The 16,041-nt window shown below is 49.1% G+C and overlaps 1 protein-coding gene across 1 annotated transcript in view; it reads left to right on the forward strand.

Annotated features, from left to right (window-relative positions):
• The window catches only part of Tet (Ten-Eleven Translocation (TET) family protein), a 101,957-nt gene that overhangs the window by 42,762 nt on the left and 43,154 nt on the right, over positions 1-16,041 (forward strand).

Consider the following 16,041-nt stretch of genomic DNA (forward strand, 5'->3'; position numbering starts at 1 on the left):
CAATAAATTTGAGAACTCTCATGCATATTTATAGCCGATCGATGATGGGATCGAAAATGCTTACTTTAGTGCCAGAGAATTCTCCCTCCCTCCCTCTTCGGGGGGTTCAACTGGAATGCTTGACCCCCAGAGCACTCGTTTGACTGGTGCTTCAGAGGGGGAGAGGGGGGAGGGCGGCCAAACTCCGGCTCATTACGATGTGGGATGTGGGATGTGCTCTGGCAAATATTAAAAGTGAAAATGCAATTTATGTGTCCATTGTCTTCAGTCTTCAGTCTTCAGTCTTCTATCCTCTGTTCTCAGGGAGCAGCAACACTGCAAGCTTTAACGCCTTTTTGTCGTAAATTTGTATACAACTTCTTTCAGCACACACGACAGTGGGGCAAAGGCTTGCATTCAATACAGATTTGTCGAAGAATGATTGAAGGCCTCCTCCCCCGGCCATAATCCTCGAAAACTATTCCAATTTTCGCAGAATTTCCACAGGTCTGTGGAAGCGTTTTTCGCCAGTTCTTGCGCCACTGTGCATTCCCTTCTTTTTTCAACTTTTCGCACATTTCTTAGCTGCCTGCCAGCCTGCCTCCTGCCGCCTGCCCCCTGTTGTACCACCGAGTGGCATGCCCTTTTTGAGCTTTTATGTCCTTTCTGCTGCTGGCTGTAAAATGCACTTAAGCTCTACGGATCCCCTGCCCCCAGCCCCAGACGCAACAAAAAGATGCAGCTTCCAGTTCCCCCCCCCCCCCCCCCTCCCCCCTCTCAAATCCACTCCACTCCACTCCTTGCCCTTCCTGCCATCTCCTGTGTTGCTGTCTGTGCTGTTGTATTCCCTTTTGTTTTTTGTGGCAGATCCAGGCTCAATTTTGTTGCCCCTTTTGCCACTCTGCAGCACGTTGTTGCCGCTGCCGCCGCTGCTGCCTGTTTGGGGGCCTGTTGCCTTGTACCTTTTAAATATTCGCAGGCATCCATAAATCATTCGAGGTTATGTTGAATTTTTAGACAATTTTTTGTTGTTGCCGTCTGCTCCTCCCCAACTCCTTCGTGCCTCCTCCCCCTCGCGCCCCCCCCTCACCCCCACTGTCTCTGCCTCTGCCTGTTGTCTTTTCTTGGCATGATTTGTAGTTTATGGCCGCATTTGTGCCTCCTCCGGTTTTTTTTATTCCCCCTGTGTTTCTGTCTTGGTTTCCTTTTTGCATTTTGAGGCATATAAATAAAATAGTGGCACAAGTTGTGGCCTTTCTCAGCGGCTGCTGCTGCTGCTGCTGCCCATCCATCCTGCTCCTGCTCCTGCTCCTGTCCGTCTCTCCCTTCTCTCTGATCCGATCCGTGTTGTCAGAAATGGAAAATTAGTTTGGTTTTTATTATATTTTTGATAAGAGCCACAAAGACAGGCAATTAAAAGTTCGGTTAGGCGCGGGAAACGTTTAAAAAAGGATCCAAAATCGGGCCCAGAAGATTTCTGTGGCAACTGCAAACTGCTTTCTCTTTCTAGCCCTGTTTCCTCCCCCCCTCCCTCGCACGCTTTTCGACCACATGCAAATTTCGCGCCCTCTACCCTGGCTTTGGGCCAACAACTGTCTGGCCATATAGTTGCCACATGGTTTACCCCGCCCCCCTCCCCCTCTCTCTCTGTCACATTTAAATGGTTGAAAACGAAAGGATTTTGCCAAAGTCCAAAATCAAACAGCAAACAAAAAAAACACACACACACACACACACAACTTTTTTGCGACGCGGCAAGGCGAAACCAACAGCAGAAGAGTGGCCGTGGGGCAGCAGGACGGGGGCAGAGTGCATTGGTGGGGGGGGAGACCAGACAGACGACTGGTCCTGGTCCTGGTGCTCCTCCATGGGGCTCTGGCTGTGGCTCTGGCTCTGGCTGTGGCTGTTGATGTTGATGCTGTTATAGCTGTTGCTTTTTTCCAGTTGACCAGGCTCGCGGCGGCCACACCAATAACAAAAAAAAAAAAAAAGAATAAATAAAGGGCCCAAAGCGCGTAGCACTCTCGAGGGGAGAGAAGGGGGCAGGGGGGGGAGGGGGAGTCTGGAGTCTGGGTTTGCGATTCCAGTGATATTTTCCTGTTCTCTTCTGTTCTTTTTTTATGGATTCGCGCGTGTTTTTAATTAAGTGCAAAATAATGAAATTTGCTTCTTTTTTTTTTGATGGGGTGGGGGGGGCTAAAACGAAAGTGAAACTTTTAGGACAACCTCTTTAGAGAGAGAGATAGAGAGGACTGCCTGCCCCAGGGAGGGAGGGAGAGGGGGCTTGTGGAGGGGGCCCCCAAAAATGATGGCCACTGGCTTAATGCAATTTCTCTCGCTCTCCGAGAGATCGCGCCATGAATTTTCATTACTTGCTGCATCAGCACACAGGCGCACATTGTCGCCGTCCACCCACACATCCGCCCCCCGCCCCCCGCCCCCCGCTTCGCGCCCCCCTCTGGCACGTAATTCAATTTCGAACTGAAGTTAAAATTCAATTAAAATGAGTCAACTTGAGCGTAATGCAATTTCAGAGCCAGCACCAGCACCAGCACCAGAGCCAGCATCAGAGCCAGCACCAGAGCCAATGCCATTAGTGAAATATTAACGCAACGCAAAAAAAAAAAGTGGAGGAGCAAAGAACCCAAAAGGGAAAACCAGAGAAAATCAATGGGTCCTCCGAGCAGGGGGGGCAGTGGCGGCAGTGCATAAAATATGGTGGATCGATCAGGTTTTCCCCATAAATTATTGCCAGAGTTTGATTGAGGGAAATGCATTTCCATCGAGTATTTATTATAGAAAGAAAACGATAAATGGCGGAATAAAAGTACCCTGGAGAATGGAGAATGGAGAATGGATCCGAATCGGCTTTTGGGATATCCCGTAGAGGACATTTTTAGATATAGATTCTTTTCGAGGTGCCCTCGCGTTTATTAACTCAATTTCCAGTGAAAATTGCTTTCAACATATCTCCCGGAATAAATATCTGAACACATATTTCGCTCAAGCATTTTCTCTCTTTTCTCCCCATTATTTTTCCAAGGAATTTTCCACCTTCTTAAGGTGGGAGGGGGATACGTCTTCCCTTGGCTTTCCGCAGCTGCCACACCAATTTTCGCCTCCCCCCCGCCACCCGCCGTATCTCTGGTCCTTCCTTGCCGGGGGGTGGGGTGTGGGGCGGGGTGGGTTGGGTTTTTCTTTCTCTATTTCCGCTTGGCTCGTTATGTAAGCCATAAAAGCTGAAATAATGCGCCTGCTGCCCTGGCACACGCCTAAAAGTATGCTATAATTCAGAGGCACACACACACACACACACATGCCACTGGAACTTTCCACATACATGTGTGCGTGTGTGTGTGTGTGTGGTGTATTCATGTGACTATAAAAAAAAAAAAAATGAAATTATTAAATTTTATGTAGCGTAAATTCTTTATGGCAGAACAAAAATAATATCCGAAACCGAAAACAACAACAATTCCCTTACACATGAGAAAGTTGCAAGGATACGGACGAGCATTGTGCTTTGTTAACCCATTGCTGGGGGTTATGTAAGTGCCACAGTGAGTGCTCTGCGAGGGGACAGCTTCGAAGACCATTACGGATCTAGAACCAGTGATGCCCGCTCATTGAATGCTCCTTTATCCATGGGATCTAATGGGAATCTTCAGGTATTCCATCTGAAAGTATTCTACAAGGGAAACTTGATACAAAAATCAGCGAAGTTTTAAAAAAACACAACATATTTAGAGAACTGTTAGGGTTTCGCCATGGAACTAGTAGTGTACTCTTGGGTTTCTGCTTCCAAGAACTAGTTCTAGTTAGAAGAACTAGTAAGAACTAGAACTAGTTATGTAAGTGCTACAGTGAGTGCTCTGCGAGGGGACAGTTTCCAAGACCATTACAGATCTAGAACCAGTGAGGCCCGCTCATTGAATGCTCCTTTATCCATGGGATCTAGTGGGAATCTTCATATCTTCCATCTTAAAGTATTCTACAAGGAAAACTTGATACAAAACTCAGCGAAGTTTTCAAAAAACCAAGATATGTGGAATATTTAGAGAGCTGTTAGGGTTTCGCCATGGAACTAGTAACGTACTCTTGGGTTTCCGCTTCCAAGAACTAGTTCATAGACTTTATAGCTTTCTTGTGGGGTTTTTCCTAAGCATTTCGTATCTGCTCTAGAGTCTTTCAGGATTCTATCACAGTTTTGTTGTATGAGATCTGTTAGAAGTGCTCCAGAGATATGTCAAAGAAAACTTGGAAGATTTAAGTGAACTAAAATCTGAAGACTATGGAAATGAGGGATGTAGAGGCTTCAGTCTTTGTAGTATTTCGAGGGCGCTTTGAACCTCTGGCTATGTATTATGTACTTCATTCCGAAGATCGAATAACCATCATTGTATATCCTCCATCAGGGATGATATAGTGGTGTATCTTGGCTATAGCTCCATCGGAATCTTGCCTGACATTCCCTTGGGAGATCTATTCATGGGTCCAAGTTATATAACCTTCTACTGACACAACAAAAAAAAGAATACAAAAATAAATGGTTTGAGTAATAAGTGAAGCAATGAAAAACCTTTTCGTCTGACATTGAAAAATGCGCGGTCACGTTTTTTTTATTCTCATTTTTCTCCACTTCCTCCCCGTCCCCCCACGCCATGCCACGCCATGCCACCAACCACACACCTCCAGCTCTCCACTCCACTCCACCCCCGCCCCCCTTGTGGCAGCTTCCCCCCCTGCGTGCGTACTCCTTCACTCATTTTGGCTTTTGTTTGATTTCGTTTCGTTTTATTTTTAGAGCAGAGCGCATATAATTTTTGTTGTTCTTCTTTTTGCTGAACTTCGCAGACGAAATTGTTTTTGTTGCGCTTTGGGTCGCTCATTCGTACAGAGAGGGAGAGAGGGGGAGGGAGAGGGAGGCACAGAGCAGCGTCTCTCTCTCTCTCCCTCTCCCTCTAGCACTCTGGCAAAATGTTTATTTATTTATTTCTTTTTCCCTTTATCCTTTTTTTCTCCTTATTTTTGCTTCCTTTTTTCCGTTTGTTTTGTTGTTGTTCTTGCTGGAGCGGAGCACATTCTCTTTCTCTGTTCTGGCTTTTGTTGTTTCTGGTGTCGGCATCGCTGCCCGCCATTGTTGGGGGCCGCCAGCAGCAGCGGCGGCGGCAGAGGCAGCGGCAGCGGCAGCGCTCGTGACTTGCTTTTTGTGGCTCTTCCTCTTTATGTTCGTGCTTCTTCTTCTGCTTTAGTTGTTGTTGTTCCTCTTTCTGCTCTTCTTCTTTAGTAGTTGCTGTTTTTGCAGCGTTGTTGTTGTTGTTTTTGTTGTTGTTGTTGGAGACCATTAAAACGACGCAGCATAATGGCAGCAAAGGACAGAGAGGGAACGAAACGAGACAAACAACAACAACAAAAAAAAGCGAAAACGCAGCAGCGCAGAGAACTAAGAAAGGAAGAAGTGACTTTGAAGGAATCGAAGCCTGCGATACCCTCGATTTGTGGGCGGTTTTAGCTTTTAGCTTTCATTGGCAAAGACTTGCACTTCAGTCAGAAAGCACAAGTAAAACAGTGTTGCACAACGCCAAGGGTTTAACTTTTGAAATAGTGGAAAGCATCATGGAAAACCACCTTAAACCACTTTACAAATGTTAAAACTAGTGTTGAAAGCCCCCTAAAAATTGTTGAAAAATCACAGCACTCACCAGTGTTGCATAAGGCCATCGTTTTTTAGAGAAACTTCCTGAGATCATACCTGGAAATACCTTGCGGAAGATCTTGCATCATATATCACATCAAAACTATAAAGCCCCGGAATGACAAGCCAATGAAAGGGTAGCAGGATTGCAAGAGCAAGAGGGATGGCTTTTTAGAGAGAGAAGAGGAGCATTCACATAAATTAAACTACCTGTCGCTCCAGTGGCGTGTTTCTCTTTCTCCTTGTCCTTCTCGTCTCCATTCCCTGTACCTTCGATGAGACCCCCCCTGACCGACCGACCAATAAGTAGGTTCTACCGCCATTTCTGCTCGAAATTAGTTTCATCTTCTTTCAATTTCTTACATTTGACTAATCATTATCTTAATTGCCTCTCTCTCTCCTCTCTTTGCTCTCTTTGCAGGTAAGTTTCGTGGCGGATGAGAGACGTGCAAGATGGGGCACAGTAAGTACTGCTAGATAGCTGCCACATAACTATCGTAGGACACGCCACAGGCTCTGGTCTATGGGTTATTAAAGCCCATATACAATCGGACAGAAATACATAAATAAAGACACACACATGTACATACATACATACGTATGAGTACCATATGAATTCTCCAAGCGAACATTTTCGCATGTTGCATGCAATTTGCAATGCATTTTATTACACGCCGGGCGAGGGCCCCGCACCTCCTTCGCCAACACTGGCACAGAACAACAGAGGAGCAGAACAACAACCCCTTCTTACAGATAGAAACCGTTGCCGCAGGATATTCTGCGCATCCTTAGCACTGGAGAGCGGCAAAATCAGAAAGAGAGAGCGAGCGAGAGCGAGAGGGAGAGAGAGCATTCCCACTCAAATATGCAAATAAGTTGCAAAATGCATTTGCCATTTACCAATTTTGCATTTCGAACAGTGTTGCACAGTGCTTAAAGAGTTAAAGTCGAACCAGTGTTGTCAAATGAAAGATAAACGTGTTTAAGGGATGGAAAGTAACGGGAAAGCATTTTAAGAGGATAATAGTAGGGTATACTTTCTAAAACGGGCATTCAGCAGTGTTGCAAATTGCTTAAAGAGTCTCAACTCGGACAAGAGCAAGAAAAGTGTTGGCAAATAAAAGATACAGGTGATTAAGGGGTTAGAAAGTATAGGGAAAAGAATGTAAGAGGAAAATACCAGAGTATTCTTGCGACTAAAGGTGCTACGGGCATTCAGCAGTGTTGCACAAGGCACTAATATCGCTCTAAGCCCCCATCGTAGTGTTGGACAAGTGCTTCCGCAGCAGAAAGCCATTTAATGGGAAAACAATTTGTAAGAACTTTAAAAATTTAAAAACTAATTTAAAAATAGGGAAAAATATTTGAAAATTATTCAAGAATGTTTTTCCAACTGTAAAAATGATTTAGAAAAAGGTTCCATGAATCTATTAAATCTATTAAATACTAGGACTGCCAGGCTGTTCAAGCAGATTGGCTTTCGAATCTTCCCAAATGGAAATATTTTCACAGATCAATGGACGGGCACGCCTCCGTACATGAGGGGGGCTGGAAGGGGGGCCAGGCAGCGAGAAGGACGAGGAGGAGGAGAAGTGGGCAAAGCTGTCTGAAATTATGCCTAATTGAAAATGCATTTTAAAGCAGGCATCAGGCAGCAGGCAGCAGTCAGCAGCCAGCCGTGGGGGCGACTCCTCCCGCAATCCTTTGCCATGGCATACCCTTCTATGGGCTCTCGTAGCAGCTCTCCTCCTGCTCCAGCTACCCCTTCAGAGGCACTCTTCTGGCAATGCCAGGGCCAACAGAGAGCTCTGGTTCCTTGCTGCAATAATTGCCATTGGGGGCCCGGACTCCAAGCTCCAGCTCCAGCTCCGAACTCCGAGCCCCGCCCGCCTGTCTGGCACTCCACAGAGGGGGAGGGAGAGACAGAGCGACAGAGGGAGAGAGAGAGAGAGAGAGGCTCGGATGAAGGCTGAAGGCTGCTGCTGCCACTGAAGGCCGCATTCTACACACTCCAACAACTTGTGCTGCCACTGCCACTGCCACTGCCACTGCCACATCAGACTCGACTCCTCTTCGGCTCTTCGCTGCTGCTGCTGCTGCTGCTGCATTTTGTATGGGGGAATTTGCAACTGAAATGCATTAATCAATCATTCATTAAATCAATCAATCAATTTATGTATTCCTCGCGGTTTTCCCTCTGCTAAAACTCACTCCTTCTGTCCTCCTTCTCCTCTCTCTTTGTCCCCGGCTTGAGCGTTTTGCCAGTTTTTGATTGATTGCCATTAATAACTCATTTTTTTTGTTTTGTTTTTTCTTCCTTTTTTTTGCTCCTCTTTGCTTTAGTTTCCATTATTTTCCTCCTCTCTAAAAATTTATTTGTTTTGCTCGTTTGGCCGTTGAGTGGCTTTTGATGATGGGAAAACCGGGGGGGAGGGGAGGTAAGCCCGTAATTGGATGGGGACCCGAGGAGCTCCAATGCTTGGCGCTGCTTGGCGATTTCAAAGAAAACAAAGCATGCATTTTCCAAGCATTTTTCCATTCAATTTAAAGCATTTTACCACAATTTACCTGTCCCTGCTTTCTCCTTAGATCCTTTGGAGATTTTCGACTTTTTTCGAAAAACCAAAAAGGCCACAAATATTTCGAAGAAACTAAAGCATATTTTGGGGCCCCCTTCGTCCTGCGTCCGGGGTCCTGTGTCCTGTGCAATATAATATAGCGGGGCGCAAAAACAAGGCAAAAGAAAAACTTGCACACAGGGTTTTTAATAACGTGGAAAACACAAGGAAAAAGCAAATATTGATGCAAGCCGCAAATTTCAATTAAGAACAGGAAGAAGAAGCAGACAGAACAGCGACGACGACGACGACGACGACGACGTCGCCGCATCCAACCGCAGCAGAAGCAGCGACGCCACAGCGACAGCAACAGCGACAGCGAGAGAGGGAGAGGGAGCGAGAGAGAGAGAGACAGAGATAGAGAGAGAAAAGGCCGAGCACTGAGCGAGTGTGGCTGCTGAGCAGCCAAAGAGAAGAGAGGAGCCAACGACAGTCGAGTCGAGTCGAGTCCAAGGGGCCTGCCCCCCGCCCCCCTGCCCCCCTGCGCCCCTGCCTGCTCTGTAAAGCTCTTTTGATGTAATAAAATAACGTATACGCCGGGCCAGCCACCGTCGCTGTCAACCACCCAAACCGAAGACCGAGCACAACAATAAGAGCAATTTAAGCCACAGGAATGTGTGTGGTCCAATGGGTTTGGTGGGTGGGTGGGTGGCGGGCAGACCGGAAGAGGAACAGGAAGAGCAGCAGGAACAGGAAGGAACTGAAGCGAAATAAATGGAAGCAAAGTGAAGCTTCAACCCAACCCCCCACCCCCTGTCGACTGAAGCTGATAAAAACAAAAAGCGAAAAACAGGACCTTTGAGACAACCCCCAAAAATAATTATACACCCCTCTCCGCCGTCGCCGGAAACCCCATATGGAGAACGGAAGTAAAGCGCAGATCAAGCAAAATAAGGAAAACATGGCCAAAAGAGAGGACCAAAGAGGCGCAAGGCAAAAGTACGCGAAAATTGGCAAAAGCAGCGGAAGAAAGGAGGGAAGAAAGGAAGAAAGCAAAAGGAAAGAAGCGAAAGGAAGAAGGAAACGCAAAAATGTGTAAGGTAAAGAACAGGAAGAGGAAGAGGAAGAAGGAAGAAGGAAATGTGGCAGGAGCCCACAAGAAAAGCGGAAGTAACGCCGAAAAGGAAAATGAAGAAAAACAAGAAGCCCAACCCTCGAAGCCCTGGACAAAAAAAAAAGTTGGATGTCCCAAGCGCAAAAGAGCGGGTGGTGTGGGGGGTGGGGGGTGGGGCCAAAAGAGACAGGGCGATAACGAAAGGCAGACGACGACGACGACGACGACGGCGACGATTCCCGATGACATGACGAAATGGGAAGTTGTGCGTGTGTGAGAGTGTGTGTGTGTGTGTGTGCGTGAGTGTGTGTGCGTGTGTGTGCATCTGTGTGAGTGTCTGCCGCGTGAGTTTGCACAACATTTTGCTACCCTTGGCTGCTGGCCACCCCCTCGTGCGCGTGGCGAGGCGAGGCGAGGCGATGCGAGGCTGCTCTGTCTCTGTCTCTGTCTGAGGCATATCGATTTTTTCGACGCCTTCCACCTCCTCGGCTTCTTCCTTGTTCCTTTCTTTTGCTTTTTCCTTTGGCTTTCCCCCTTGGTTCTGGGCGCGTCTCCCAGGAAACGCTTTTCTTTCTCCACGGAACAGAAAACACCTCCGCCTTGTTTTGATTGCTATTTTTAGAAAGAGAAAGAGAGAGCCCGGAGGAGTGGGGAGAGTGGGGAGAGAGAGAGAGAGAGATGTCAATGAACCTGAAAGAATTGCAATTTGTTAATCAGCACTTAAATTAACTGCAAACTTTCGCTGCAACAAAAGTAAAAGAAAGAAAAGGAAAAGGAAAAGAAAAAGAAAAAGAAAAGGGGAAAATGTTGGGAAAAAAACGTGGCACAAAAGGAGTAAAAGAGGAGCCCCAAAAAGGGTGGCAAAAGTTTGCTACTTTATCCTTTGGCTTTTGTGTTTAAGTGGCAGCTTCCGCCGTAGACAAGAAGTTTCCATTTTGTCGCCCCCAAAGAAATTGCATAACAAAGGGAGGGCTGCGAAAATTCAGTTGCAAATTCAGGGCAGGCAAAACAATTGTTGCAACACACACACACACACACACACCACTGAAAGAAGCAGAAAAACTTGTGCTCATCAAGTTGCGGCAGCAGCCAGCAGAAGGATGAAAGCAGTGAGTGGCAGGGGGGGCGAGGGGAAGGGCTCCGGCAACGTCATGCGGCAGCGCGTGCGAAAGTAAAAAGGAATCCCAGGCAGGATCCACAAAAGGAAATGCTCTCGTGTCTGGAAGGACCCACGAGACTGCCAACCTGAAGCTAAACGTTTCACGCTGTCTGTGCCACACTACCAGCCCTGCCCCCTGCCCCCTGCCCCCTGCTCCTGTCCCTGCCCCAGCAGCACCCCTCCTGCTGCCCATTTGCTGTGTGTGAAGGTTGACATTATGAACTTGAAAGTTGTGCCAGAGGAAAAAAAAAGAAAAAAAACGCACCAGCAGCAGTCGCGTTGACAGCTGGAAAGCAGCGTGAAATTGTTATGAATGAATGCACCACACACCATGCCACACCATGCCACACCACACAGCACCCCTTGCTCGTGGCATGCCGCACTGCGCTGCTATGCTGCCATGCTGCCCCACCAGGTGGCTAACGTTGCCATGCCACCCGCCGAAAGCCACTCCACTCGACAGGCGCCATTTTTGCGTGTCAGCGTGGATACAATTTTTTATGATGTATATGTATTTTTATTATTATTTTTGTTGCTGTTGCTGCTGTTGCTGTGTGGCATTTTGTTTTGTAAACAAATGTCAGCTGTGTGCAAGAGGGGCGGGCGGCTACGTCATCAATTACGCATGCAATCGGCATGGGCCGCAGAGCCGCAGAGCCACAGAGCCAGAACCGGGTCCCGGGCCTGAAACCAGGTCAAAACTATTGGCCAACAAAAATTCGCGCCAAAGAGAGATCCAGTGCGAGTGCGGGGGCGGGGCCGGGGGGCGGTGGACCACCGAAGGACGACTGTTAAATCACAAAACAAAGCACCTGCCGCCGCGCCGATTGATTTCGCCTGGCCAAGCGATGAATGGAGCTCCCACACACACACACACACACACACACACACACACATAGATACTACGCACACCACCACAGACACAGCCACGGCTGCAATCCCACAGATTCATTCACACACACACATATTACTCATACGCCGCGTGTTGCAACAGAAACAGCAACAGCAACAGCATCTGCTGCTCCTGCTCGAAGCGCCCCCATATACAAAAAAAAGAAAAAAAAAGGAGAGAACTTTTCGGCGGGCAACGTTTTTTGGGCCAAACTTTTTTCCCACGGAATGCAGCGCCCCAGAACACTTCATGGGAAGTCCCGTGGCCATGTTTCATGGCCGTGTCCGTGTCCGTGTCCAGGAGGAGTCCCTGCTGACTGCCTGACCTGCTGTCCTGTCCTGTCCCGTCCTGTCCCGGGCTAAAACGTTGTTGCTGCCCAATTTTGGCCGAGAGTCGAGGACATTTGCACTTTTATTTTCAGTCACATTTTGCAGGCGGCGCACCACTGACTGTTGCCCCATTTGGCGGCGCGGGTGCTGCGGGGTATGCACACGGTGTGTCCCCGATGCAAGGCCGGCCACCAATGGGTGGCATATGCAACAAAGGAGCCGCCAAATCAGCGAAAATTGCTGCAAATTATACATTTGTTTAAGGGCATGGTATTGCCTACTACGAGGTATCGTCCTGGTCGAGAGCCACCACTGCTGGGAGTTCTTTGTTGCTTTGGCTTTGGCTTTGCCTTTGGCCAGACGCGAAATTTGAATTTTTATGCAGCGTGCAGCAGCAGCGGCGGCGGCAGCAGCAACAACAAGGAGCATGCCACAAAAGTTTGTCGACCTATATAAACGTTGGCACTCCAACACTCTCGCCCTGGAGTGTACCGAATCCCAATCCCCTCGTGGCGGATACGTGTAATGCAAGTTCAAAGGAGTCGGAGTCGGAGTCGGAGCAGGAGGCAGCAGCAGGCAACAACTGGAACTATTTGGGGGCCGTCACGTAGTCGGATTTGGAATGCAACAACCTGTTGTCGGTGCACCAGAGCTCTGTCGAGGAGTTCAAAAGGAGCAGTTGTGAAAGAAATGTTGTTGGATATCCTTGAGAGGCCCGCTTTCCCAGTGAAAGTCACTTGCAGGAGTACGAAGAAAACTTTTCTAATTGCTTGACAATCAATATCGTGTTTGGCGAATATCTAAGGGAGGAAGAGCCAACCCCCACCCACCCCCCATTCGATGTGAACTCACCCCCGGTTGCCTCTCGCACACCCTCCACCCACCACCCTTGCGTATACCCCCCCCCCCTCACCCCCACAAAAAAATGTTGGCGAAAAGAAGGTGCGGCCCAGGTTAGGAATGTCTGAGGAATGGCCCAAGAGGGTGGCGGTGGCGGCAAGGTGTACATACCCACCCCCAAAAAACCTATAGAAAGCCCCCCGCCTCCAACCCTTGCGAGGAACTACCCCTCCTCCTTCGAGCAGGGGTGGTGCGGTGGGGTGGGGTTTTGAATATTTTTTGGGTGGCGCTTTTAACAAACGATAGCAATTTAGAGAGATGCCAGAGGTATGCAAATTTATTGCCGGAAATGTAATTTACAAAATACGCTGCAGGCAAAGTGGAACCCCAGCGCCGCCGACGTTCAACGCCAGCGCCAGCGCCGACGTTGAAGCCGGCAGTGACGCTCTGATGGAAGCAGCGGCAGCGGCAGCAGGGAGCGAGCGAGCGAGCGAGCCGACGACAGATATTGCAAGCTGTTTTTTGCATTTTCCTTTGTCCTGCTCCTTCTCCTTGTCATTTTGGATGTGTGCCTGTGTGTGGGAGGGGGAGGGGGAGCGGTAGTGATGAATGTTGAGGTTGGACGGACCCGCAGAAAAAACTCAATGGCTAAAGGGAATGAGAGAGAGGAGGAGGAGGAGGAGGAGGAGAGAGAGAGCCTTGAAATTGAAGAAGACAAAAACCAAAAACTAAGTGGGCGCTAGCCGATCAGAGGGGGGCCGAGGGGGAAGATAGGGGAGTAGATTGGTAAAGAGAGGGTGGAGGATGGGGTGGTGGAGAGCTTGAGTGAGAGTGGGTGGGTTGGGAGGCAGGGCAGCTTACAACGCTTTTACATTACACAAACAATCAATGCAACGCATGCGCCTCACCAGAGTGACAGAGAAGGGGAGACCCACACGAGTGTGGGTGTGAGGAGAGCGAGCCCTATGAGTGTACTGCCGGAGAGAGTGCAAGAGCGAGAGAGAGAGAGCAGTTGAACCAACTCTTCCTAGAGGAGGACGGGGCGCAGGGGCCCCCAAATAGCAAATAATGAGGGGGGGGGGGGGGGGGGGGGGGGGAAAGCGCGGGCGAGGTGCACAGAATTAACAAAATAAGAAAATTGGCAACGCGCGACCAGCCGCCAAAGAAGATGGACGAGAAGCAGAATGCAGCAAAGCAGAAGAAGGAGAGGCGAAGTCAGAAGGCAGAGGCAGAGGCAGAAGGCGGCACAAAAGTTGATGCTGCTGCTTATGCAAAATGCGCAGCAAAGGGCAGCAGAACAGCAGAGCCAGCAGCAACAGCAACACCAACAACAGCAACAGCATTGAGCAGGCGAGACAACAAAGAAGACCCCAAGCAGAGGGCCAAAGCAGCAATAAGCAGGAGAAAGAGAAGGGAGACAGCAACAGAGACAACCAACGGCAGCGCCAGCGTCAGCGACAACGAGCCGAGCCGAGCCGTGCCATCCCATGCCATGCCATGTGCAGTGCAGCGCAGCGCATATGAAGGAAAAGCCAAAAGGCAAAGCGCAAAAAGAACGCCAACGCCAACGCCAAAGTGCAGCGACTACGACCGACCAAACGACCGACCGCCCGACCGACCGACCGACCAACCGACCGACAGCGCGCGGCCGAAGCAGAAGCAGCTGCTCGACTCGGCGGCGACGACGGGCAACCACACAGTGCACAGTGGGTCGCTGAAGGTGGAATGCATTCCAAAAAAATATAGTTAAGGGTCTTAGGCGAACCCAAGGAAAATACGCTTTCGAAGTAGACTCCCGCCCTTCCCTCTTTGGGCTGAACTTTCCAAACCAATAATCAATCAATCCATCAGTCCCACTGTGCAAACTAAGAAAGTGCTAGAGCAAGAGCCGCCTGTCCCTACACATGTGTGAGTGTCAGCGCGTCGGCGGCGCAGGAGGAGGCATGCATAGACATGACTCTGGCCGTGGCTGCGGCTGTGGTTGTTGCTCCTTGCCCTCCGCTCCAGCTCTCCACACAACCCTAACCCGAGCAGCCCCAACCCAGAGCCTGGGCTGCCTGTACTTTTCGCTTTTGGCATTTTGTGGCGATATTCGCGAAATGCGCGCAGCACACACACACACACAGAGACAGACAAAAGACGAAACAAAGTGCAAGACGCACACGAGAATAATTGAATTTTATTACATTGTTTGGAGAGGCACAACATACAAGAGAGCGAGAGCGACAGAGACAGACAGAAGGACAGACAGAGCGGGAGAGAGAGAGAGAGAGAGTGAGTGAGAGAGAATGTATGCAATCCCCCAACATATGCACAAGTGTATGTATGGACGTGTATTGTGTGTGTGCGAGTGTGACAGCAACCACCAAGGCTAGCTGCAGCGACGCCAGCGCGACGTCAGCGACAGGCGGCGGCGGCGGCGGCGGCGGTGTCGGCGAGCGCCTCGAAGAGAATAATGACCCCAAAGGCTTGTCGATTGACTGCTATTTTGTGCATGGGTGTGTGTGCATGGGTGTGTGTGTGTGAGTGCGCGCTCTCTTTCCCGCTCTAGCGACACTGCATGCCAGTGTATTAGTGTTGTTGCAGTTTTGTTGGAAGAAGAGCAAGCGCAAGAAGTAGAAGCAGAAGCAAAAGCAGCACCAACAGCAACAGCAACAGCAGAAGAAGAAGCCGGCATATGCTGCGGCTCCCTCTCGCACTCTCTCTCTCTCTCTCTCCCTCTCTCTCTCTCTCTCGATGTGTCTCCTCTAGCCGCCCCACCACCCTCTTGCAGCTGCAGAAAAGAGGTCGATGATGGGTGGGTGGGTGTTGTTGCGCGGGGGGGTGGGCGTGGGGTTGGTGGTGCCTTGTGAAAGGCGTAGACACGGGCGTAGTTGTGGTCCAACGAGGGGGGGGGACGATGGCAGAATGTTAGAACTCTCTGCAAAAAAAAAGAAAAACGAGAGCGAAAAACACGTTTCAGCAAAAGACAACAAAAGCGAATCGAACAAAAAATAAACAAAGGAAAAAAACTCTCCAAAAAAGCAAAAAGGAAGTAAGCTCAAGGAAAATGAAAAATAGGAGACAACAAGCAGAGGAAAATCAAAATCAAAATAAATAAATGCAAGACCAACAGCTGCCCCTGCTGCTGGAATTTCCATGGCTTTGTGGCAACCTGGTGGAGAGAGAGAGAGGGTATTACGATATCGAGCAGATGTTGGCCAGGCAGAGAAGAAAGGATCTGCCCGACATATACGGACCTGCTACGATCTCAAGACAATTCTTCTGAAGATATCCCAGGGTCGAAGGGTATCCCCGAACCTTCACTTCGTTTCTTTGGCTTTGGCTTTGGCTTTGTTTGGTTTTTTGTCTTTGGAGGAAATTATAAAAGCATTTTGCTCTGCCCTTCTCGTCCGACAGACAGCTTTACAGATCTCCACTGATGATGCCTTCTTTTTCTCCTCTTATTATTCTTGTGGTTTTTTGTGGGGCGGCT

Source organism: Drosophila pseudoobscura, chromosome X (genome assembly GCF_009870125.1).
Source record: "Drosophila pseudoobscura strain MV-25-SWS-2005 chromosome X, UCI_Dpse_MV25, whole genome shotgun sequence".
NCBI classification, from domain to species: domain Eukaryota; kingdom Metazoa; phylum Arthropoda; class Insecta; order Diptera; family Drosophilidae; genus Drosophila; species Drosophila pseudoobscura.